Here is a 24,796-nt window from a genome sequence, read left to right as displayed (position 1 = left end):
CCACACACAAGGACAGCACCATACAACTAAATGGCCCATGTACACACCGTACACACGCTCAAAACGCACGTACGCAACCAGGCCAAAACTTAACAACACAATAATACACCATACGAATGGCACAAAGCCACTAAACATGGCCAACAAACACTAAGAAAACACCTTCACTGACCTGCAACTGCCAAAGACAAACAGAGGCCCAAAACACCACCACTACTTATAACACACCCACCCAAACTTCAAACACTGCCACACCCACCCATGGACCAATAAAAAGGGCCCACACACACAAACCATGAGCCTTTGCAACAGACTCACTGCTGCCAGACACCACAGAACCATACTACAAGCTACACCACACCTTACACTTGTACACCTTCACACAACCACCTTCACAGACACACCCTCATCACATTCACACACACACACACCCACAACCATCCACCCCCCCCCAACATCCACACACACCCCCCACCATCCACACCCACACCCCTCACCATGCCCACTACCAAGAATCCAAAGTTCAGTAACCGAGAGTTGGAGGTCCTTGTTGATCAAATCCTCAGAGTCGAGCCACAGATCTTTGGAACATTGGTCAGAAACACCAGCCTGGCAGCAAAAACAGCCATGTGGCAGACCATCGTCGATGCTGTGAATGCTGTTGCGGACACCAGAAGGACCAGGCAGGAATGCCAGAACAGGTGGTACGATCTGCGGAGGAGGGTCAGAGCCAAGAGGCAGGAGGAACACGACCAGGCCAACGCCACCGGAGGAGGGCCCTCCTGCAGACCCGTACAATACCATCCCTGGGAGGAGAGGGTGATGGCCATACTGCCGGTGGAGGCAGTCGAAGGATTAGAAGGACTCCGCGACCCGGGTGAGTACACAAACAACGCACCTCACATGGGGGGAACGGCATCCACAACCAAACCCACAAACAGGCACGCAACCACCACAAGCTATCGCATGACTCAACCACACTCCATGAACACGCACATGCCACTGCTGCCACCATGCCCCATGCACCCAGCTGGACAATGTCAAGTCACAGGCCACAGAAGACAACAACACATGACACGGTAACCCGGATGGCGGGAGGCTAGGCCCCAATAATCACATAGTGCAACTCCGAAGCAGACAACAATGCACTCTGCCCATATGGCCTAGGTCACAGCCAGACAAACAGTGTGTCCCAACACAGGAATGACTTGCCAGCAAATGGTGGACGCCTTGCATCAACAAATGGGGGTGAAGGCACTGTTTTGCACATGACAGCAGCTAATGAACAGGCAACATTGTGAAAGAGTGGCAGCACACACCACCACAGCAGCAGCGCACAGACACACATCACACCCAATGGGTGCCTGGAGATCAGAAACAAACTCACATCAACAAGCCAAGGGCCACTCAAAGATCTGCTAACAGTGTGTGCCCAGGAAGCTGGGCTGAGGTGACAGAGGGTGACACACGGAGGGAGGGAGAGGGGGACACAGAGGGAGGGAGAGGGGGACACAGAGGGAGGGAGAGGGGGACAGAGAGGGAGGGAGAGGGGGACACAGAGGGAGGGAGACACAGGGACACGGACAGAGGGAGGAGGCTGACACATGGAGGGAGGGAGAGGGGGACAGAGAGGGAGGGAGAGGGGGACAGAGAGGGAGGGAGAGGGGGACAGAGAGGGAGGGAGACAGACAGAGGGAGAAGGCTGACACACGGAGGGAGGGAGAGGGGGACACAGAGGGAGGGAGAGGGGGACAGAGAGGGAGGGAGACGGACAGAGGGAGGAGGCTGACACACGGAGGGAGGGAGAGGGGGACACAGAGGGAGGGAGAGGGGGACACAGAGCGAGGGAGAGGGGGACACAGAGGGAGGGAGAGGGGGACAGAGAGGGAGGGAGAGGGGGACAGGGAGGGAGAGGGGGACAGAGAGGGAGGGAGACGGACAGAGGGAGGAGGCTGACACACGGAGAGAGGGAGAGGGGGACAGAGAGGGAGGGAGAGGGGGATAGAGAGGGAGGGAGACGGACAGAGGGAGGAGGCTGACACATGGAGGGAGGGAGAGGGGGACAGAGAGGGAGGGAGAGGGGGACACAGAGGGAGGGAGACACAGGGACACGGACAGAGGGAGGAGGCTGACACATGGAGGGAGGGAGAGGGGGACAGAGAGGGAGGGAGAGGGGGACAGAGAGGGAGGGAGAGGGGGACAGAGAGGGAGGGAGACGGACAGAGGGAGGAGGCTGACACACGGAGGGAGGGAGAGGGGGACACAGAGGGAGGGAGAGGGGGAAACAGAGGGAGGGAGAGGGGGACAGAGAGGGAGGGAGACGGACAGAGGGAGGAGGCTGACACACGGAGGGAGGGAGAGGGGGACACAGAGGGAGGGAGAGGGGGACACAGAGGGAGGGAGAGGGGGACACAGAGGGAGGGAGAGGGGGACAGAGAGGGAGGGAGAGGGGGACAGGGAGGGAGAGGGGGACAGAGAGGGAGGGAGATGGACAGAGGGAGGAGGCTGACACACGGAGGGAGGGAGAGGGGGACAGAGAGGGAGGGAGAGGGGGACAGAGAGGGAGGGAGATGGACAGAGGGAGGAGGCTGACACACGGAGGGAGGGAGAGGGGGACAGAGAGGGAGGGAGAGGGGGACAGAGAGGGAGGGAGACGGACAGAGGGAGGAGGCTGACACACGGAGGGAGGGAGAGGGGGACACAGAGGGAGGGAGAGGGGGACACAGAGGGAGGGAGAGGGGGACACAGAGGGAGGGAGAGGGGGACAGAGAGGGAGGGAGAGGGGGACAGAGAGGGAGCGAGACACAGGGAGAGCAAATCAGCCGTGTGGCGTGTGCGAATGTCTGCTCGTCAGCAGGTAGACTGCGTGCATGTAGACAAGGGTGGCCAGTGCCAGAACCCCCCCTCTTCACCATGGCAAAACACAGGGCCATGTCACAACCTGTTCACGAGCACAAGGACAGCTACCTGGATCATTTAAGTGTGTGGATCCACTCCATGTGCACATGTACAGTGCTACACGGAAGGCGCCAATGCATGGCTCGCCACACCTGCCCACTCCACTGCTGACTGCAGTCACATTTGACGCAGCAAGTAAGACTGTGCCACACATAGTTAAAGGGGCCAAAGTGGTGCCCAAGGGACACACCCATGCACAAGTGCACTGTGAGTGGAATGCAAGACAGATCCTAATTCCAAGAGGAAATGTGCCAACTTTGAAACTGATGAAACATGGATGTTGCATGGACCAAAATTAACATTGTCTCTCTCACACACAGGTCAACGTCGTGGTGCACCCCCCAACACTGGGGGGGAACACTCACAGGACCTGGATCTGCAGGAGCCCGATCCCACCGGCAGCGACCACTCTCACCACTCTGTGGACGACCCCGACCGACCTGGCCCATCTGGTGTCCAACCACCTGCAGCACCTGCGTCAGGTAAAACTGTGCCAACCACCACCCCCACTCCTGCCACATCCCAGGAGACACCCAGGATCCCTGCCCCAACACCACAATGCAGCCAGGCTCGCCAGGAGGGACACGGTGTCCCGGGCACCCAGGAGGAGGCAGGCGACAACGCCAATGCCACCCCTCAGGGGTCCCGGAGACCCGATGTGCCCACAAGGGCAGGCCAGGTGCAAGTGGGCAGGGGTGGTGGGAGTGGAGGACGGCGGAGGCACGAGCCTGACCAGTTGGCTGGGGATCCGGTATTTTCCCATGTCCGTAACATCCTGGACTCATACCGGCAGGACACCACGGGCATGGCCCAGGTTGTGACCGTACTCGAGGGGATCAAGGCCCAGCAGGCCCAGCAACATGCGGAGCTACATGCCTGTCTACTGCAACACCAACGGAGGATGGAGGACAGACAGGCTGAGCAAGTGACGCCATTCCAGGGGATTCACGCTACACTCCGTCGGATGGCCGACATCATGGCCGACCCTCCCTGTGCCAGAAGGCGGAGAACATCACCACCCACAGGGAGGGTTCAGGAGGAGGAGGAGGAAACATCCAACGGAGCATCCCAGACGTCGTCACGGCCTGCTGCTGAGGTTCCCCGCAGGAGGCCGGGTCGTCCACGGAAAGGACCGTGAGGGTCGGCGCTACATCACCATCTCCCAGGACACCTGGCCTGGCACCTGGCCCACTGGAGCAACAGCATCACAGCATCAAGAGACATTCTCTGCCACATGGCCCTGCTGGTCACTGGCTGACCAATGTTGACAAAGACTGTGGCATGGACTCTGAGGATTTCCAATGGCAAGGACACCAACTCCCCTACTGAACTTTGGATTCCAAAATCCCGGAAATACCCTCACTTTGCCCCCCCCCCATAATAAATCACATTATGAACAGTAGATGCCTGCTGGTTGCATAATTACCTAACATGTGTCTTGTAAAGTCTAAACATGCCTGAGTCATCTATTGTCTTCAACCATCCACACCCTGGGGCCTGAGTCTGGCACAGGACACATGGGTCACAGTGTATTAGGCAAGACAGACATGGAGCACCATACACACCCGTGATGGGCCCAACCAGCTGAGGGGGTCGCCGAACAACCGTGCTGACACACACATTGAGTACAGCAACAGTCATGCGCAGAGGTCAGGGATCCAGTCCAGTGTCCTGGGGGGCACCCAGGTATGTGTAGACAGGTGGCAGAACCATGTCCTGCAAGCTTGAGTCTGGTGGATGCAGAGAATGGGGGCCTGGCCAACGTTGGATGCATGGGGATGGCACATGTCACAATACCCACACAGTCATGGACATCATGCCCAATACACAGTCTCAGCCCACACACACAGCTTGCATCTTGCAACTCAACACATTGACACATAGCCACAATCAGGGAATACCATGCCAGACATGCAGGATGCACCGTGGCAACACACCAGCATTGACTGAGAAGAGGCACCTTGGAGGCATAGGCACAGCTTTATTAGTCATGTATTTGGGATTGCAGAGGCAACTCGAAGTACACATGAACACATCATGTTGAGTAACATGTGGGTCCAACACTGGCACCCCCCTTCAGCAGCACACATGCGTGTTTGCCATGGAACTGGCACACAAGCGTCGGCTAACAGCTAAATACCCACAGCTGCACACGGAGAGCCTGCCATACACCATAGATCCGCTGATGTCGAAGTCCCACACCATGTCAAGCCAATGCTAACCGTATGTGGCCGAGGGCAGTGTCACACACATTGATGCCATCATCACTATCCCCTATCCCATCACTGATGCCTGTCAACCAGGCAGACCATCTATTCAGGTGTACACAGCTGCATGTCGTGTCCCATGGGGATGCAACATGGCTGCAGAGGAACAACACATCGACAGGGGCAGTGTGCATACATCGTGAACAACTGCCACACCCAATACACCCCAGATGCATCCCTTACCCCATGGAGAATTCCAAACGTGTCCGTGCCTGTAACGCTGAGTCAGCCCACGATGTCATGTCCATGACGAATAGCAGTGCCACAACAATGCAACCAGCAGACGGCATGCGCAGGTACCTGGGGAAGAGAGACACACAAGAAGTCAGCCACAAAAAGCACAGCCACTTGCATGTGCATTTACTCGACACATGTATGGATGACAACATGCTAGGTCACAATTATGACTGGGGAAATACTACCATCACTGCCACCATCACTCCAGTGACACACCCACACACACCTCTGACTCACGTGCCATTCATGCAGGTGGATACACACATCACAACGCATGCCACACGGGGACCAATGCGTGCACACTCAGACACTGGTACTCACCACTAAGCAAAGAAGTCGCGTATGAGCCGAGTCCGGATGTCCTCTTGCGGCTCCACATCCTCCACATCACTAGCCCCATTGCCAAGCCCTTCGTCCTCCACGGGTGGATGGTCCTCGTCATGTTGATTCAGGATGAGTGGCACAGCTCTTTCAACTGCCATGTTGTGCAGCATGCAGCAGACCATGAAGATCTTGCAGACCTTCGCCGGGGCATATGGGAGTGCGCCGCCGGTCTTGTGGAGGCACCTGAATCGGCTCTTCAGCATGCCAAACGTCCTCTCTATCACTCGCCTTGTCCGCCCATGGGCGGTGTTGTAGCGGAGCTGGGCCGGCGTGATGGGGTTGCGGAGAGGTGTCAGCAGCCAAGGCATGTTGGGATAGCCAGCGTCCCCTACATGGGAAGCACATGGTCATCGTTAGAAGTGGTGAAGCGGTCGTGCTGGTAGGCCATACAGAATACAGGACAGACAGACTGTACCCACCAACAACACATGCCCGTTCGTTGCGCAGCTGCATCATCATATCAGGCATCCCGCTACGCCTCATGATGTAGGCATCGTGTGCTGATCCTGGAAAACGAGCACAGACATGTGAAATCACCATGTTGGACAGACACACCACAAGGGCATTGATGGAGTGGTAGTGCTTCCGATTGCGGTACGCCACCTCCCGTGCGTGTGGTGGTACCAAAGCTACATGTGTCCCATCTATGGACCCAATGACATGGGGCATCCCTCCCAGGGCATAGAATCCACGCTTGACCTCAGTCATCTGTTCAGGGGTTGGGAACTTGATGAAGTCATCCAGGTGAATCAACATGGCCTCTAAGAAATCATGCAGCACACTGCTGAACATGCTCTGGGACATGCCACCAACATGAGCTATGGTATTTTGAAAGGTACCCGTGGCAAGAAAATGTAGGGCAGCCATTACCTTCAGCTGGGGTGCCAGTGCCGTGGGATACCTGTGCAGCGGTTGCAGGTGTGGTGCCAGTCTCGCCGTCAACTCCAGAATCAACGGTTGGGTGAAGCGGTAGAGCCGGATGCTGTCATTCTCCTGCATGGCAGCCAAGTCTGGAATTCTTCGGGCAAGAGGCGGCGCTCTGCAGTAATTTGGAAGTGACAAGGAAGAGTGAGTGCACTACGACAACAACTCATGTGTACTGAGCACATGTTAATCTGGCAATACACACATGCTACATAGGGAGTCAGGTATGTGCTACATGGCCAGGACACGTATGGATGCAAGGTGGCACTCCTTCCAAGACCCAGCTACACACTGAGATTGAGAACCTCCCCATGCCACGCCATGGGAATAGCTGTGTCCCAGTGCAAGAGAACAGCCAGACGCAACACAGGAGTGACATACGCCCACACAACAGCAGCAGTAGGATGCCGATTGCAGAGACTGGTAGCGGAACACTGGAGCCACAGGTCACATGACATTACACTAGGACAGCCCACACACCTTGCCATGAAGGTGCACATGTCATGACTCACCACACATTCCTTGTGAGGATGCTGACATGTCCTTGTCACGCTACTCCGTGTCCCATGCATACATGTGCACCTCACATCCGATCCCACATGTGGCATGGTGTGCGGAACAGTGTGCAATGACAAACTACACACAGACACATGTTGGTTGCTGCAACGGCTGCAGCTTTTGAGGGTGCTCCAACATCAACCTGATGGGAAGCCCCCACACATACATGACATAGTCACATTGTGCACCGTGGGTAGTGACAAGTCAGGTGTCATAACCCCTGTACCGGGCATCAGGGGACACTTCCGTGTGTTGTTGTCCGTGCCATGCCAGTGACGCTCACCCCAAGTGCGCAGTACGACATGCACACATGTCAAAGGAGTCAAGGGCATGCCTGGCACACATCGCACCATCACACAGTACATCTGTACACATCTCATCATACATCTGGTGCCTTCTCGACTCAGGAGTAATGTTCCACGTCACAGGCCGTCACACCTGTGCCCCACACATGTAGTGATGCACAGACGATGCCTCGATGTCAATTAATGGACAAGTATGTCCATCCATGTACAAGTATGTCTGCCCTATCCCTACCTGTGTGCCGCCTGTCACCACTGTGATGTGTGAAAACCGCTGTACTGCTGCCAAGAGGGCCTGTGTACGTTCCCATATCACTATGGGAGTGGTGCCGTATGTGTACCCATCGTGATGGCGAGCGTACAGGCATGTGTACGGCCCGTACCACTACGAGTACGCATACGCGAGGCCACCCATAGTGGTACGGGCCGTACACACGCCTGTACGCTCCCTATCACTATGGGTGGCCTCGCGTATGCGTACTCGTAGTGGTACGGGCCGTACACACGCCTGTACGCTCCCTATCACTATGGGTGGCCTCGCGTATGCGTACTCGTAGTGGTACGGGCCGTACACACGCCTGTACGCTCCCTATCAGTATGGGTGGCCTCGCGTATGCGTACACGTTGTGATAGTGAGCGTACAGGCATGTGTACGGCCCGTACCACTACGAGTACGCATACGCGAGGCCACCCATAGTGGTACGGGCCGTACACACGCCTGTACGCTCCCTATCACTATGGGTGGCCTCGCGTATGCGTACTCGTAGTGGTACGGGCCGTACACACGCCTGTACGCTCCCTATCACTATGGGTGGCCTCGCGTATGCGTACTCGTAGTGGTACGGGCCGTACACACGCCTGTACGCTCCCTATCACTATGGGTGTCCTCGCGTATGCGTACACGTTGTGATAGTGAGCGTACAGGCATGTGTACGGCCCGTACCACTACGACTACGCATACGCAAGAACACCCATAGTGGTACGGGCCGTACACACGCCTGTACGCTCCCTATCACAACGTGTACGCATACGCGAGGACACCCATAGTGATAGTGAACGTAGGCACGCGTGTACGGCCCGTTGCAAGGCATTTGGGGTGCCCTAGGGCCCCGGAACGCACCGTACCTGTGTGTGTGAAGCTCCAAATTACATAGGGGACACATGAGGGACAAGTATTAAGGCCTACATGCATGCTGGTTGTCATGGAGACCAAGTTCAAAATTTGAATTTGTTCTGGAAGGTGCACAGCAGAAGTCAGTTGGAATTAATCTACTTTGTTGCAATGTGTTTGTGGGGCTGACATCATGCAGGAGAATGAAACCGATAGAGAACCCACAGACTGCTAGGTTTGAAGGGATTGGAGGACACATAGGATGCAAATGTGAGTGACCAATCACTCTGTACTCCTGTGCATGAGACAGGGCAGAAAGGCAGATATAAGGCAGCCAGGTCCCATGAGGGAGAACTTGCCTGCACATCTTTGAATTCGTCGACCCAGCTGCTGCTACTGATTCCCTGGAACCATGTCAAGGGCTGTGGAGAGGTCACAGCCATTCACCCTGGAGGAGGACCTGGTATTGCTGGATGTGATCCTCCCACAGTACCCCCTTCTGTATGGGCGACCAGGGTATCAGGTGAGTGCATAGGCCACTGGCACAGACTGTCCCTTTGTTGTGACTGTGACTTCTGGCATTGTGTCCTGGTGTGACACACATGCTATGTACTGTAGGGGGGGTCCCAGGGGGGGGATGCCTGATGTCTCCCAGCCAGAGCATGCTGTGGTGCATGTCTGCTCTCCTCACTTGCATTGTGTTTACTGTGACATTCACTGCATGTGGCATTACACATTGTGCCTGTCTAATCCTCCAGGGTATGGAGCTACTACAGTCCTCCTGTGATTCTGTGGTTACCCCAGTGTGACAGGTGACTGTACCTACAGATGTGTGTTTGTCCACTGTACCTATGCTGAGAGTGTCCACATGATGTGTTCGTCCCCTGGACATCTGTGTGTGTAAGTCCAATGTCATTTGTGTGGGTGCATATGTGTAGTGGACCACCCCAGATGCATGAGGCCTGGATATGCCCTGCACATCTCATGTGAGCAGGGAGCAGTGCCGTGTGTCTGACATGCAGAGCCAGCCCCACACCTGTGAGCCCCCCCGATCTAGTGGCACATGTGCAGTGAGGTTTGTATCTGCATTTGGCAATGCCAGGTGAATGTCCTGTGTCTGTGTACTCTGCTGAGGTGGCGTCAGTGGCCTGTGGCATGTGACTGCTTTGAGGTGCTGGCCAGACACAGGAGGTGTGTGTGCAGAGTCCTCCCAGCAGTGCCCTGAGACAGGAGGGGTGGGTGCAGAGTCCTCCCAGCAGTGCCCTGAGACAGGAGGGGTGGGTGCCTAACACTCCCAGCAGTGCCCTGAGACAGGAGGGGTGGGTGCCTAACACTCCCAGCAGTGCCCTGAGACAGGAGGGGTGGGTGCTGAGTCCTCCCAGCAGTGCCCTGAGACAGGAGGGGTGGGTGCTGAGTCCTCCCAGCAGTGCCCTGAGACAGGAGGGGTGGGTGCTGAGTCCTCCCAGCAGTGCCCTGAGACAGGAGGGGTGGGTGCTGAGTCCTCCCAGCAGTGCCCAAACACAGGAGGGGTGGGTGCCTAACACTCCCAGCAGTGCCCTGAGACAGGAGGGGTGGGTGCTGAGTCCTCCCAGCAGTGCCCTGAGACAGGAGGGGTGGGTGCTGAGTCCTCCCAGCAGTGCCCTGAGACAGGAGGGGTGGGTGCTGAGTCCTCCCAGCAGTGCCCTGAGACAGGAGGGGTGGGTGCCTAACACTCCCAGCAGTGCCCTGAGACAGGAGGGGTGGGTGTGATGCACAGTGTGAGCCTTGATCATTGATTGTGACATTGCCATCATCCCACCTGTGTACCTACAATGGCACGTACTGCTTCTTCCCTCCCCAGAGGATCATGTCCCCATGACAAAGGTGCAATGCATTGGCTGCATGACATGCCTTGTTGTAACCAGCTAATTTTTCCTCATATGTCTCTCTGTGACATGTGGCTGGTGTATTGATGTGGTGTCACTTGTTCTTCCTCACAGGTAGGCGCCACTGCCAAGGAGCAGATCTGGCTGACCGCCGTCAGTGCCGTGAGGGGTGTGGATGGTCGGAGGCGGAGCCTGTCCCAGGTGAGGAAACGCTGGCAGGATATCCGGTGCTGGACGCGGAGGATCGCACGGGTCCTGCTGGGGGACTCACCTGTGAGCCACAAGAACCGTGGGTGCCGCCGTCTGAGCCACCTCCACAGGCGTGTGCTGCCGGTGGTCTTTCCAGACTTGGAGAGGCGCTTACAGGAGATGCAGCAGCCGGAAGGGGGTAGGTACATGTGTGTTTGTTGTGTGTCACCGGCATTTGTAAGGGCACAGTAGCATGAATTCACTGCCAGGGTTTAAAGGTGCTGTGCAGATCCAGTTTGCCCCAGTATAGCGCAGCGCTCCTGGCACCCTTCCCCTCCATGCAATGTGTTCCCTGGTCTGTGTGTGGTCACTCCTTCACAAGGTAATGTAGGCTGGCGCTTTGTCCACGAGAACTATGCCTGTAGCATCATGTGTGGGGGTGGTGTGTAACAGGTTTTGGGACCTTGCCTGTGCCCTGTCCAGTTCACTGCATGTGGGTTCCATGTCAGTTGGCACTGATGCTGAGTCCAGACATGGGAGTTAGTCTCTCAAGTGTCATGCCTTACAGCGCGCATGTCCTATGTAGTGGCTTGTGACATGATGTGCATGAGTGTGCGATACGCATAGTGCAGGGATGGTGGCGTGTGTTGCAGTCATTACCATTCAGGAGCATGGAGTTGTGTGGCCACTACTGTTCCCTGGGACACCTTTTCCTCGGTGTTGTATGTGTCATCCAAAAACGTGGACACTCTCAGTGTCTACAGCGTAGGTTGTGCTCTGTGCCATTGTCCCCTGGCACCATGTATATAGACGTGAAATTTAGTACAGGTGTCCACTGTGCAGCCTGACCTGAATGTCCTTCTTCATACTCACAGTTGCCAGTGCCTGTGTGTCTTGTTATACTCATCTGAGGATGGGCACTGGTACCTCATTATTTGTACAGGCGCACCTTGGGTGTTTGGCGTCCAATCTTGCATTTTGCCTGCCCCTGTGTTTATCACCCAGACTATGAGATGTTGGTGCCACCTGTGTCTCAACAATTTGCCTCGTGTAGGGGGTGGTTGGGGCGGGAAAAGCCTATATGTCAAATCCTGATTTCTACTTGCTGGGTCTGGGCAGTGTGTGATGTTTGTCTGGACATACACTCAAGGTGCAGTGACCCAGTCATGTTGGGCATGTTTTCAGCATTACCTATGCAGCATGTGTCTCAAGTTCATGGATATGGTCCCAGGTCATCCCTATTTTCGCCAACGCTGTGTGGTGCAGATGCAGTGCTGGATTGTCCCCAGGGCCTGGGTGCTATGTCAGACTCCGTTTCCTGTCATTTGCTATTGTCTCATGCTCTCCATGGTATTTCAGTGGCATGGTGGCTCAACCAACTGTGCGTTTCATGCCCTACATCGGTACCTTGTTTAGTAGATGTTAGGGAATCTTCCTTTTCAGGCTATCCAATGTAACCTATGTAGATTGGACTCATGTGACAGATGTGTACAGGTGTCTGATTACTTTCTGTCTCTCCACCCTGCCCACAGCATCGTCGGGGGACACAGAGGGAGACATGGACACAGACCAGGCGGAGGGACCGAGCACCAGTGCCAGCCGTGACATCGAGGCTGGCACATCGAGTGGGACAGAGGCGGAGGAGAGTGTGGCCGAGGACCTGTCGACTGGCACGTCAGAATACGAAGCTGACAGGTCCGAGGAGGATGTCTCCGAGTGGGCGGAGGCTGCACCAGCAGCTGACAGCGGAACAACACCTCGCACCGCCCCCTCCGTTCCCATCAGCCACCTCCCACTTGCTCGTGTCCCTTCCCAGCGTGCCCGGTCACCGCATGTCTCCTTCATGCCAGGCACCGCACCCCCTGCCCCTGTCTCCACTGCTGCCGCCCATGCCGAGTCTGTGGACATCCAGCGGCAGCTGCAGGTTGGTCAGGCTGCGATCCTTAATGTCCTCCATGCCCACGGCCAGACCCTCAACAACATCGAGGCATACTTGGAGGGCATTCATTCATCGCAGGCTGACCAACGCAGCTTGCTTCGGTCGATAGACTCGACACTGACTGCAGCAGTGGGTCTCCTGCAGCGCGACCTCCCACCACCTACCCCTGCCCCATCCACACTTCCCACTCCCATGCCTGTCCCACGTACACCCAGACGTCGGCATGCACCCACATCAACAGACACAGGCACCACACCAGCAGGGAAGGTCCACCGCACTCCTCCTGACACGCACACACAGGGTGAGGTAGGCACACCCACTGGGTCGGGGGGCAAACGTGTGACACGCAGCCAGAGTGGGAGTCCGCATTCCACCCAGTCCACTCCCTCCAAATCCCCTCCCCTCAGCTCTCCTGGCCACCTCTCCCCCAAAGACTCCTTCATGGCCGCTCTGTCCCTGAGCCCCACAGTGACACCACCCCGCAAGCGGTCAAGGAGGTCCCCGATCAGGGTGCTTGATTCCCCACCCCTGTCTACACCCTCCCACAGTGGCGCTGCGACCCATCCCTCTGACCCCCCCCCCCCTCCTTGGGGCCTGTGGATCCTTCGGGTGCAGGGGACTCCCTGGAGGACCTTGCAAAGGTATGTAGTGCCATCCTGGCCTCCGCCTTTGGCCCTGCCCCACCCCCTGTGGTGGAGTCCTCCATCCCTGCACCCACAACGCCTACCCTTTGCCCTGATGTCCCTGCGGTGCCTGGTGCTTCCCCCCCCCTGATGCCCTCACCCCTGTGGAAGACGACGGCATGTAACTGTGCAGGCAAGCTAGGGGACACGCATTCCACTGTGTCCCCCATCCAGCTGAGACTTATTGACTGCCCTATGGGCTTTGTGAATATTGAACTGCCTGCGATCCACGGACACTGTGATCATGCTGAATAAAGCTTTACTTTTTTTTTCATTCTGACACTACTGCTATGCTTGTATTGGTGTTGGTGGGGCTGCTACATGGTTTTGGGTGGTGTTTATGTGTTGGGTGTGTGGGAAATGTAGTAGTGGGCTGCTCATTGGGGGGACCCTGGGATCTGTGTGCCATCACAAGGTGTTAGCTAACTTTCTGTGTTCATGTAAGCAGTTACTGCATGGTGCAATTGTCCCAGGGTGTATTCCTCCCTCTGTGTACCCTGATATCTTCCCTGCAGGGTGTTCCCAATATTTAGCGCAGAGCTGTGTCTACATGAGCTGTGTGTGTGACGGAGCCCTTCTACTTTTGCCATGCATGCAGGGCCATGTCTCCACCTGCAACATTCGTGGCATCCTTGGTGATCACTGTACATGTGTATGGTGTCTGTTGACATGAGTTCATGGGGACATGTTCCCTTGTAGGCAGTATGCATGTGTGTACTTCCAGCCTCACACACATGTGTTACACCCCTCCTGTCTCAGGGCACTGCTGGGAGGACTCTGCACCCACCCCTCCTGTCTCAGGGCACTGCTGGGAGTGTTAGGCACCCACCGCTCCTGTCTCAGGGCACTGCTGGGAGGACTCTGCACCCACCCCTCCTGTCTCAGGGCACTGCTGGGAGTGTTAGGCACCCACCCCTCCTGTCTCAGGGCACTGCTGGGAGGACTCTGCACCCACTTCTCTTGTGACTTGGCACTGCTGGGAGTGTTAGGCACCCACCCCTCCTGTCTCAGGGCACTGCTGGGAGGACTCTGCACCCACTTCTCTTGTGACTGGGCACTGCTGGGAGTGTTAGGCACCCACCCCTCCTGTGTCAGGGCACTGCTGGGAGGACTCTGCACCCACCCCTCCTGTCTCAGGGCACTGCTGGGAGGACTCTGCACCCACTTCTCTTGTGACTGGGCACTGCTGGGAGTGTTAGGCACCCACCCCTCCTGTCTCAGGGCACTGCTGGGAGGACTCTGCACCCACTTCTCTTGTGACTGGGCACTGCTGGGAGTGTTAGGCACCCACCCCTCCTGTGTCAGGGCACTGCTGGGAGGACTCTGCACCCACCCCTCCTGTCTCAGGGCACTGCTGGGAGGACTCTGCACCCACTTCTCTTGTGACTGGGCACTGCTGGGAGTGTTAGGCACCCACCCCTCCTGTCTCAGGGCACTGCTGGGAGGACTCTGCACCCACTTCTCTTGTGACTGGGCACTGCAGGGAGTGTTAGGCACCCACCCCTCCTGTGTCAGGGCACTGCTGGGAGGACTCTGCACCCACCCCTCCTGTCTCAGGGCACTGCTGGGAGTGTTAGGCACCCACCCCTCCTGTCTCAGGGCCCTGCTGGGAGGACTCTGCACACACACCTCCTATTTCTGGATATGTACGCTTGGAACATACACGGTGGGGGTACGCTCCATGCATTCGAGGTGAGGGTACGAGTCGTACTTACACTGGTGGGGTGGGGGTACGCTCCATGCATACGGGGGTGGGGGTATGTGTCGTACTTACACTGGTGGGGGTGGGGGTACGGTCCGTACGTCCGCGGGTGAGGGTACGAGTCGTACTTACACTGGTGGGGTGGGGGTGGGCTCCATGCCTACGGGGGTGGGGGTACGTGTCGTACTTACACTGGTGGGGGTGGGGGTATGGTCCGTACGTCCGTGGGTGAGGGTACGAGTCGTACTTACACTGTTGGGGTGGGGGTACGCTCCGTGCATACGGGGTGAGGGTACGAGTCGTACTTACACTGGTGGGGTGGGGGTACGCTCCATGCATACGGGGTGAGGGTACGAGTCGTACTTACACTGGTGGGGTGGGGGTACGCTCCGTGCATACGGGGTGAGGGTACGAGTCGTACTTACACTGGTGGGGTGGGGGTGGGCTCCGTGCATACGGGGTGAGGGTACGAGTCGTACTTACACTGGTGGGGTGGGGGTACGCTCCATGCATACGGGGTGAGGGTACGAGTCGTACTTACACTGGTGGGGTGGGGGTGGGCTCCGTGCATACGGGGTGAGGGTACGAGTCGTACTTACACTGGTGGGGTGGGGGTGGGCTCCATGCCTACGGGGGTGGGGGTACGTGTCGTACTTACACTGGTGGGGGTGGGGGTACGGTCCGTACGTCCGCGGGTGAGGGTACGAGTCGTACTTACACTGTTGGGGTGGGGGTACGCTCCGTGCATACGGGGTGAGGGTACGAGTCATACTTACACTGTTGGGGTGGGGGTACGCTCCATGCATACGGGGTGAGGGTACGAGTCGTACTTACACTGGTGGGGTGGGGGTACGCTCCATGCATACGGGGTGAGGGTACGAGTCGTACTTACACTGGTGGGGTGGGGGTACGCTCCATACGTACGCGGGTGGGGGTAGGGTCCGTACATATCCGTCCCCATGCTATGTGATGCTTGTGCGGGCCGTACCCAGGCCTTTGCCACGTGGGTACGATCCGTCCCACCATTGTTGGGGTGACGTGGGTGTGGGCGTGGTACGTCTCGTACCCACGCTCTTCAGGCGTGGGTACGGGACGTACCGGTCTGGTTGTGTTGCCGGTTCGCGTGGTGACGGACTTCCGTTGTGGCGGTCGCTGGCTTAGCTGGACACGCCCCCACCCCCTCGTAGTGACCAGGGCATGGACGTCAGGTATGTCCTGGGCATGTGTGGTGTGTGACTTTGGTGGGGGTTTTGTGGCCTGCCCTGGTCCTGCCACCCCCACCCCACCCCACTTTCCCCCCTCCCTTAGTTATTCTGACCTTCTGCGGCGTCTGCGTCGTAACCTGTAGAGGAGGTGGACTGCTATGAGGGCCGGGATGACACGTAGGTTCGGGTCCATGTCTGTCCGTCGCGTACGGGTCCTCCTTGTTTGCGTCGTCCTGTGTGTCCGTCGCGTACTGGTCCTCCTTGATCGCGTCGTCCTGTGTGTCCGTCGCGTACTGGTGGTCCTTGTTCGCGTCGTCCTGATTTCCCGGCAGTTTTTGGCAGCCGGAAAATATTCACCATGCGGGATGACGTCGGTGCGAATCGTGAGTCCTGGTTCGTGAATGGCAGGCTGCGAGCGTCCCGACGTCAGGTCGGCGCTTTCCCGGATCGCATTGGTAGTTTTTTTTTGTTCGGTCGGGCTTTTTTACGAATCGTACGGAAATGGTGTTCCGTGCGAATCGTAATTCCTTGTTTGTAAATTTTGACGACCGGGTACGCGTCGGACGGAGAATATGCTCCGTCCGACGGTTCGTACCCGGTTTTTACCGGATCGTGATCGGCACCTTTCTCTACTGCTGCACCTAAGTGCAGTAATATTAGTAATTGTTACCCCTGCACCATCGCACAATTTGTTTTATGATGCACCTTCAATGTTTAAAAAAAATTATTATTTACCCCTACACCATACAACACTTTTGCTAATGCTAAAAATATATTTTTAAATTAAAAAATTTAAAAAATGAAATATTAAATCATTTACCATCACAATAGCAAAGGTGAGTCGAGAAGGTTGAGGTGAAGATAAATTAGGCAAACGATATGTTGCTTTTGATAGAAAAACAAATTTCTGTTTTAGGAACAAAAAAAAGATGTTTTAAGTGGGTATATATTAAAGTTACTTCAGAGAAAAAAAATTGGTTAGAGTACATTTTATAAAATATAAAAATTATTTTTAAAGCACTGTTTGTATGGAAATAAAACATGACTTAGGACAAAACAAGGTGTTAAAATATAATAGTGACTTACTAGTAGTTGGAAAGAAAGAATGCTTCTCCAAAGGATTGCAGTGTTCTCTCAGTCGAGGTCACAGTCTAGGTGTCAGAGGGTCAGGTTTTTGCGTCTGGTCTCTCTGGTAGTTGATAATCAACTGATTGCAAAATGGTGTCTTGCTGGTATTTATAAGTTTTAGTCAGTGTCACTATTAATTTTTTTAAAAACAGCGTTCGTTGTGTTTTTTAGTATATTTTATTTTGCTGTGGTAAATGATAATTTAAAAAATCATTAAAAGATGTATTGTTTTCATTTATTTGCTCCGTTTTGGCATCCATTTTGGAACATGTCTTTTGCTATTGTTTCCATAGAAAGTGTTGTAGGACAAGTTTTAGAAGTGAGATGGATAAAATGGCGACTATGTGTATGTGTCTTCTGTTTTAATCCGTTTACTTTTTTTCTGATATAATCATGATTTAAATGTATATGAACTGTTGTTTAATTATTCGTTATTTGTGTAAAACTTTTAAATGTGTTAAAACTGATTTTTTGGGAAAATAGAAGTATTAATTTTAATACTCTAGTATTAATTGTAAAACTCGAGTATTAATTTTAATACTCGCGCATTAATTTGGTAATGCATTTCAGTAGATTTACGTTCAGTTTTGCTCCACATTTTAATACACTTCCCCACCCTAGAACCCCTAATTTCCCTGCATCCCGTGCCAGATTTTATTTAACTTTTTAATAAAAAATATATTTTTTGGGGCGTTGTAATGGTATGCGTTGTAATGGTTTTCGTTGTAAAAGCACTTTTAAGTATTTTACTTAGTTTGGCGTTGTAACAGTATTCGTTGTAAAATATTGCGTTGTAATAGTGTTTGCGTTGTAAAAAATGCGTTGTAAAGGTAGGCGTTGTAATAGCATGCGTTGTAACGTCATACATCCGCAAAAACCAATGCATCACTGTTTTTTCTGATGCTTTCCTCCTTTGTGGTTGCTTTTCGTCTTGGCTTTTGATGCATCAAAGGTACTTTGTGCTCAAATCAACGCATCCATAGAGTTGTATGGACAGAAGTGCTTAAACCTTTTAAAAGGGATATTTTGAGTTATGTCTTTTGGATTTTTGTAGTTTTGGTCTTGTTTGAGACCCCCACTCCCCATCATAATCATCAAGAATAGCTCCAACATAGGGTTAAGATTGATAATGATAGTGCCCCAGCGCTAATAAGCAGGTTCTTAATCAAGATCTAAAAGTACATGTGCTTGTTCTGAAGCATAAAGTGCAGGGTCTTCGCAGCACAGGTGTCTTTACATAAAAGCAGTATTTCTATCACCCCATGAATACCAATAGGTTTATAAAGTGCAAATGCATGATGAAATTAGTAAACCAAAATGGAGCACTATTAAAAAAACATATGCCATGCAGTGCCATAAACCAGATATCAACAGCAATGGGAGAAATTAGGCAAGCCATGGCAGTTATAAAAAAGCAGATGCTAGCAAATAAGGGTCAAGGGCAGCACATACGTCCTCACCTTTGTTGCCTTTCCCCCTTCACTGCTGCCCTGCTGACCCTTCTATCTGAGTGGTGACCGGAGCCCATATCCTGGCCCCCATTGCTGTTTCTTGTGCCCTTTACATTCATACAGGAAGATTTCCATATGGTACACTCTTGACCATCACATTAAAAATTATGGGGGGTCTGGACTTAACCATTCTGTCACAATGCATAGGCGAGCAACCGCCAAAGCAACAAATAAAAGATATGCTTCTCGCCTTCAAACATCATTGTCCTCCATTCTATCGATCACACCTAAAATCATCAGCACAGGGGTGATTAGAACCTGACCACCAATATTTAGCACCATAAAACTCCCAATCTCCTGCAAAAAGTAATCTACATAGGACATAGAACATAGGAATGATTTGAGTGTGCTAGAGCCACAACTATTACATATGTCACCAAGCTTACCACCCCACTTTGCTACCTTCGCTGGGGTATTATATAAATTGAAAATAGTCTTGAAATGCTGGCTTTTCAAACTGGCAATTAACAGCACTCTACTGCCTTAATCCAATGACTCCTGGATATAGAACCCCTCCACACCAAACTTAGCCTACCACTTAAAGTTTTGAAGTTCTACATCATCTAGAAAGCCTTGTATCAATAGATTGTGAATTGGGAAATTCCTATCCTTTCGTGTCATCGCCTCAAATAAAGGTATTCTTACCACTTCCTTTGCATCCTTTTTGTTCGTTTTCTAAAATGTCTTGCAGCTGAAGAAATGAACAGAAATCCCCCCCCCTGGTCAATCTGAAGGCCTCTTGCAGCTCAGTAAAGGAATGGAGTTGGCCATCAGAGTACAAGTCCCCCAGAGCTGTAAGGCCCTTCTGTGCCAATCTAGCCATAGTTGAATCCTGAAATATAGATGGAAGAATCAACGAAGCATCATAGGTGTATACAAATTAATTGTGGGGATACCCAATCTCCGCTTAACCTGAAACCCGACCTTATATGCTGATTTTAAAATCTTGAACCTAGTTTTCTTGTAGTAGCTAGGTTCTACTTTTTAAACAAGGCATCATTTGGCTTCAATCCTCAAAATCAACTCATATATTGTTGGACTTTCTGCCATATTAACCCCGCCTGAGCCACCTGAAATTCTTATCCCCATATGGTGCAATAAGCAGGCCCAGTAGTAGAATGTAAAATTGGAGACCGACCATCCACCACTCTGCCTTCTTGGTCACCAATATCCACACAGAAAGCTAGAGCATGCACTTTGCAAATTGGACAGCCAAAATTGACAAATTTCCAATGGGACAGTCCTAAAAAAATATAGCACCTTCGGCCAGATGGTCATTTTCAACACATTGCGCCTTCCAAATAGTGACAAGAGAAAATGGTTAACTCTATCAAGATCTTGCTTAATATTACCTAATAGTGGTGCAATATTTAATTCCACCAGTTCATCCAGGGTTACAGTGAGTTTAACACCAAGGTACACAACATCAGCCACTACCCACAGGTCATTAAATCCCACTCCCTCAGTGCATAAAACCTGGGTTTTGCCCTCATTTAATCATACCCCGAGTGTACCCCAAACTGCCTTGCTAGATCTTCAATTTCAGGAAATGCTGCTGAGGAGTCAGTGGTTACCACCATGATATCATCCACATGTCGAGGACCTTATATTCCACCTGATTGGCAATGATGGGTTTAATGCAGCTTTCACATGAAGGGGTCTATATATAATGTGAATAGTAAAGGTGAGCATGGGCAGCCCTAAATAGTGTCTCTTGAAATTTGTATACCATCAAACGAGTTTGATCAAAAAAAGTTTAATACACAATATGTTAAAAATACAGTTTCTTTACATACCAATATCGCCAATTTGATCTCAGTTTTGAACCTGGAGTTCTCATACATAAACTTCCATAGAAGTATGCCATTATTTACAAAAACTACAACATGCAATTAATTTGCTTCAACTTCTAAAACCAGTGAATCAGGAACTAACCCTGATGTGCTGAATTCAGATAGTTATACTCATTTTAGATCATTCACAAATAGTTACAGCCAACATCTGTTTCGTGCATTCAAGTGCTTTTTCAGGAATAAGAAGACATAAACACAAAATAACATCAGACTATCCGAAGAACACAGTAACACATTCTTGCATTAAAATATAACAACTGTTCTATTTATTGTAGGCCCACATTATTTAGTGAGTCAGCAACAGCTTTTTCTACCACTGGAGTGAGCATTGCATTATGCTATAATGGAAGATCCAGCGAATACAATTGCATGTGACCCGCCCGCTTCCACAATTCTTACCAAAACCTATTGGTAGATTTGACTGTCTCAATCCTTATCCTGGATTTAGGAATTCTAGTGGTCAATATTGTTTGCAACACACACTCCATTACCTGTTCCATTTCAACAGGTACATGTATGTTGTGTGTATGGGTGGGAGTGTGATAACTGAACATCGCAAGCTGGACCAGGGCTGCATAGAAATATAGATTTAGTTCAGGAACGGCCAACCCACATTTGTCGAACAGGAAACTCAGTATTAACCAACGTATGTGAGGATGTTTAGCCACCGATATCACTCGGGGAAAGATAGCTCTGAAATATTGAAAAATCCTCAATTCATTTATATCAGAATTTAATACAAACAATTTGTGAAAACTACTATTTTAAATAAAGCTATTCTACCTTCCATTGATAATGGCAGTGTGATCCATTGATCCACTTGTATATTTACCCTATCCAATATTGGCTTTAGCTGTTATTGCAATATATATTGATTTTATTCAGTAGGTATTTGACCTCATCCTTACACAATTGCAGGATGTGGTCAAATGCCTAGAACTGCTACCCCTAGGATCTCCCTGGCGTATAGGGCAATCTGGCAATGCCTGAATGGCTGGGTTGACAGGTCAGTGTGTGGAGTACCTTTTTGGCTGTTTGTGGGCCTCTACTGGCCCTGTTTACACATGTCTACCCAATAATAACATCCATGTATGGAAACGTGTGTGCAACCCAGAGGCTCGAGGTCAAGGCATGGAGGACTATTGTATTTGATATTGGGTTCTTTTAACAGCTTTTATGTACAGGTGTACAAAGCTGTGGTAGGAAGTGCTATATACCATAAATGCATTATTTAATCAATTAAAGTCATTCTACAGATTGCAGTTCAGGAACTATCAACCCACCTTTGTCGAACAGGAAACTAAGGGGTTTATTTATAAGCCCCTTGCGCTGCCAGCACGTCATATTTTGTTTAACCCTCCGGTGGAGCAGGAGCCTGCTCCATATTTACCAGACAGCACTAAGCCACTTTTTTTGGCCTAAAGCTGCCAGGTAAATATCGTTCCCTTTTTAACACAGTTTTCTGCATTAAAGGGGCATGCAATGGGTGCTTCTGGGGGTGTTCCCACCAACATCCATGGCTTTTTGACACCGCCCAGATTTATGATAAATCATTACTCTGAGGCTGCGCCAAAAACGTATGCCTCCCCAGGGGAGGCGTAAGGGAGTCACAACGAGGAGAAATGTCTTATTTTCTCCTCGTCTTTCCTTTTTCTATGTGTGCTGCATTCGACAGCACCCAAATAAAGAGGAAAAAGCCTCTTTTGATTGCTGTTGTGCAGGAAGGTTTGCCTTCCTGCACAAAAATAATCATCCCTACAATGCAGGCACCCTTCACCATGGTGGAAAGGTGCCTGCGTTGATGCACGGCAGCCCATTGTGTGCCAGCCCAAGGGAAAGAGACAGGAATGCGCCGTATCTGAGATACAGCGCATTTCTGCCCTTTTCTTTTGCCATAGGGCAGCACCGCAGGAAGGCCTGCGGCGCTGCCCTACAGCAAAAACTCATAAATGAGGCCCTGAGTATTAATCAATGTATGTGAAATTGTTTAACCACTGATATCACTCAGGGTATGATAGATTTCAAATTACTTTAAACAAGATCATGGGCCTTCTCCCTGAAGCCACCAGAAAATCAGGAGTTAAGGCCCTAGTCATGTCCAGATAGGACTATTGTAACGTGTTATATCTTAGAACCTCACATGGTAGACTGAGAAATTTCCAGAGGGTGCAGAATGCGCCTGCAGCACGTCTGCTGCTCCATCTCCCGAGGTGCTCAACCATGGGACCAGCCCTTGCCAAACTATAGTGGCTTTCTTTGAGCAAAAGAGTGTCCTTCTGCCATAACATTTTGAATGGAAAAGGACCTCAATATTTATATTCTATAGTGAAGCCTTATCAACCCAGCAGAAGTCTTAGGTTTGCTGGGGCCTCGCTCACAGTGATACACACTGTGAAAAATCATTTATGAGAGGGTGCTCCTTTAGCTTTCTAGCTCCCAAAATGTGGAACACTATGCCTCTGACACAGGAATGCTCAGAACCAGCCTTTCATGAGAACCATAAAAACTGGCTTTTTAGGCTATTTAAGTTGAGTGTGTCATATAGGTTCTGTGCTAGAGAGTGAATTTCTAGCACAGGAACACTCCGGATGGAGTATGTAGGCACTCTATATATTACCTATTATTATTTCGTAATTGCTGTGTATTTGGCAGTAAGAATTACTAGTATATTAAGTCAGCAAGATCACTAGAAACAGCGAAGCAGGATATTGATGTATATCAGAATTTGATGGAGGTTACAGGAATACTGCGTCTTGAAGATGTGCTAAGATATCAGTTCGATAAGCTTTATTCCACAATTTAGCCATAAAAGCACATACAGGCTAAACAATACACCAATAAATAATCAAGGAATATAAACAGTTACAATCAAGTATGAGAGGCGAAGCATCGCAGCATACAAGAGTAAAACTTCTTAGACATAAAAGCACCAAATTTAGTCCTCCCCAACGACTAAGAATAGAAATGGATACATACATAAATTAAATAAACCCAAAGGGAAAATACTAGATGACACAACCTTTGTATGAAGCATAACATTTTAAAAATGTTTAAAAAAACAAGACCAATTATCACTATTCATGAGTGCACACACAAACGTCACAAATAAAATATGATCTTCCTTTTAGTAGTTACAGGAGTACAGCCTGGAGCAACAATTAGGCCTTTGCCAAGGATGGCTCCTAAATAGAGTGTTGGTCAAATATGACTTTACCTTGAAAAAAACAAAAGACAAGACCGTTTGGCAAAACAGGAACAGTTACTTTAATTAAACTCTGCGGTTGGGAGTACAGCTTATAGAAACGGGTCTGAGGACTATCTCAAAGTACAGTCAATCTGAGCAATTTGTACACAGTTTTGGGTGTCATAAAAGTACAACTGGCGATCCTTATTTGGTAAAATAATGTGAGCTCTGTCTGTGGAGTCACAAATAAAAGGTCCTTGATAACAAATGCAGGTGGACCTCGACCTTGCATGGGTACAATGTGGGCCAGTGGGTAATGTGTCCAGAATCCTGAGGCCTAGGTGGCAGAGCCCGCCTGATCACATATTTTGGAGTTGGGGTTGATGGGAAGTTCATGATGGCCAAATTTGACAATAGCAATGCGATTTCATTCATGTTTTTGAATGTACCATTATAAGCATTGGCATCGCTTTTTTCAATATTCCCCCCTCTAGTTGAATTTTCAACTATATTATCTAAGCCATACTTCATGACTGTAATATTATTGGAGACATTCTGTTCTTCAGTTTTGACTAATACTACTTTCCCAGTTATTTGCCTTCTGCCTAATTCGAGGACTGCATTTTTACAGGAGAAAACCCTCAATTGTAGGAAACCACACAGAAACAATAAAAAGAGAAGAATGGGCAACATTGGCGTGCACAGTCCAGTCAGCCACAGGGAGAGCCAGGCAAACCAGTTTAGATTCCATGCCTGCTCAGGGGCACCTCCCTCCTCATGCATGTCTCTTTGTAGA

This window comes from Triturus cristatus, chromosome 4_1, assembly GCF_964204655.1.
Source record: "Triturus cristatus chromosome 4_1, aTriCri1.1, whole genome shotgun sequence".
NCBI lineage: Eukaryota > Metazoa > Chordata > Amphibia > Caudata > Salamandridae > Triturus > Triturus cristatus.
Note: the sequence above shows the minus strand (reverse complement) of the source record.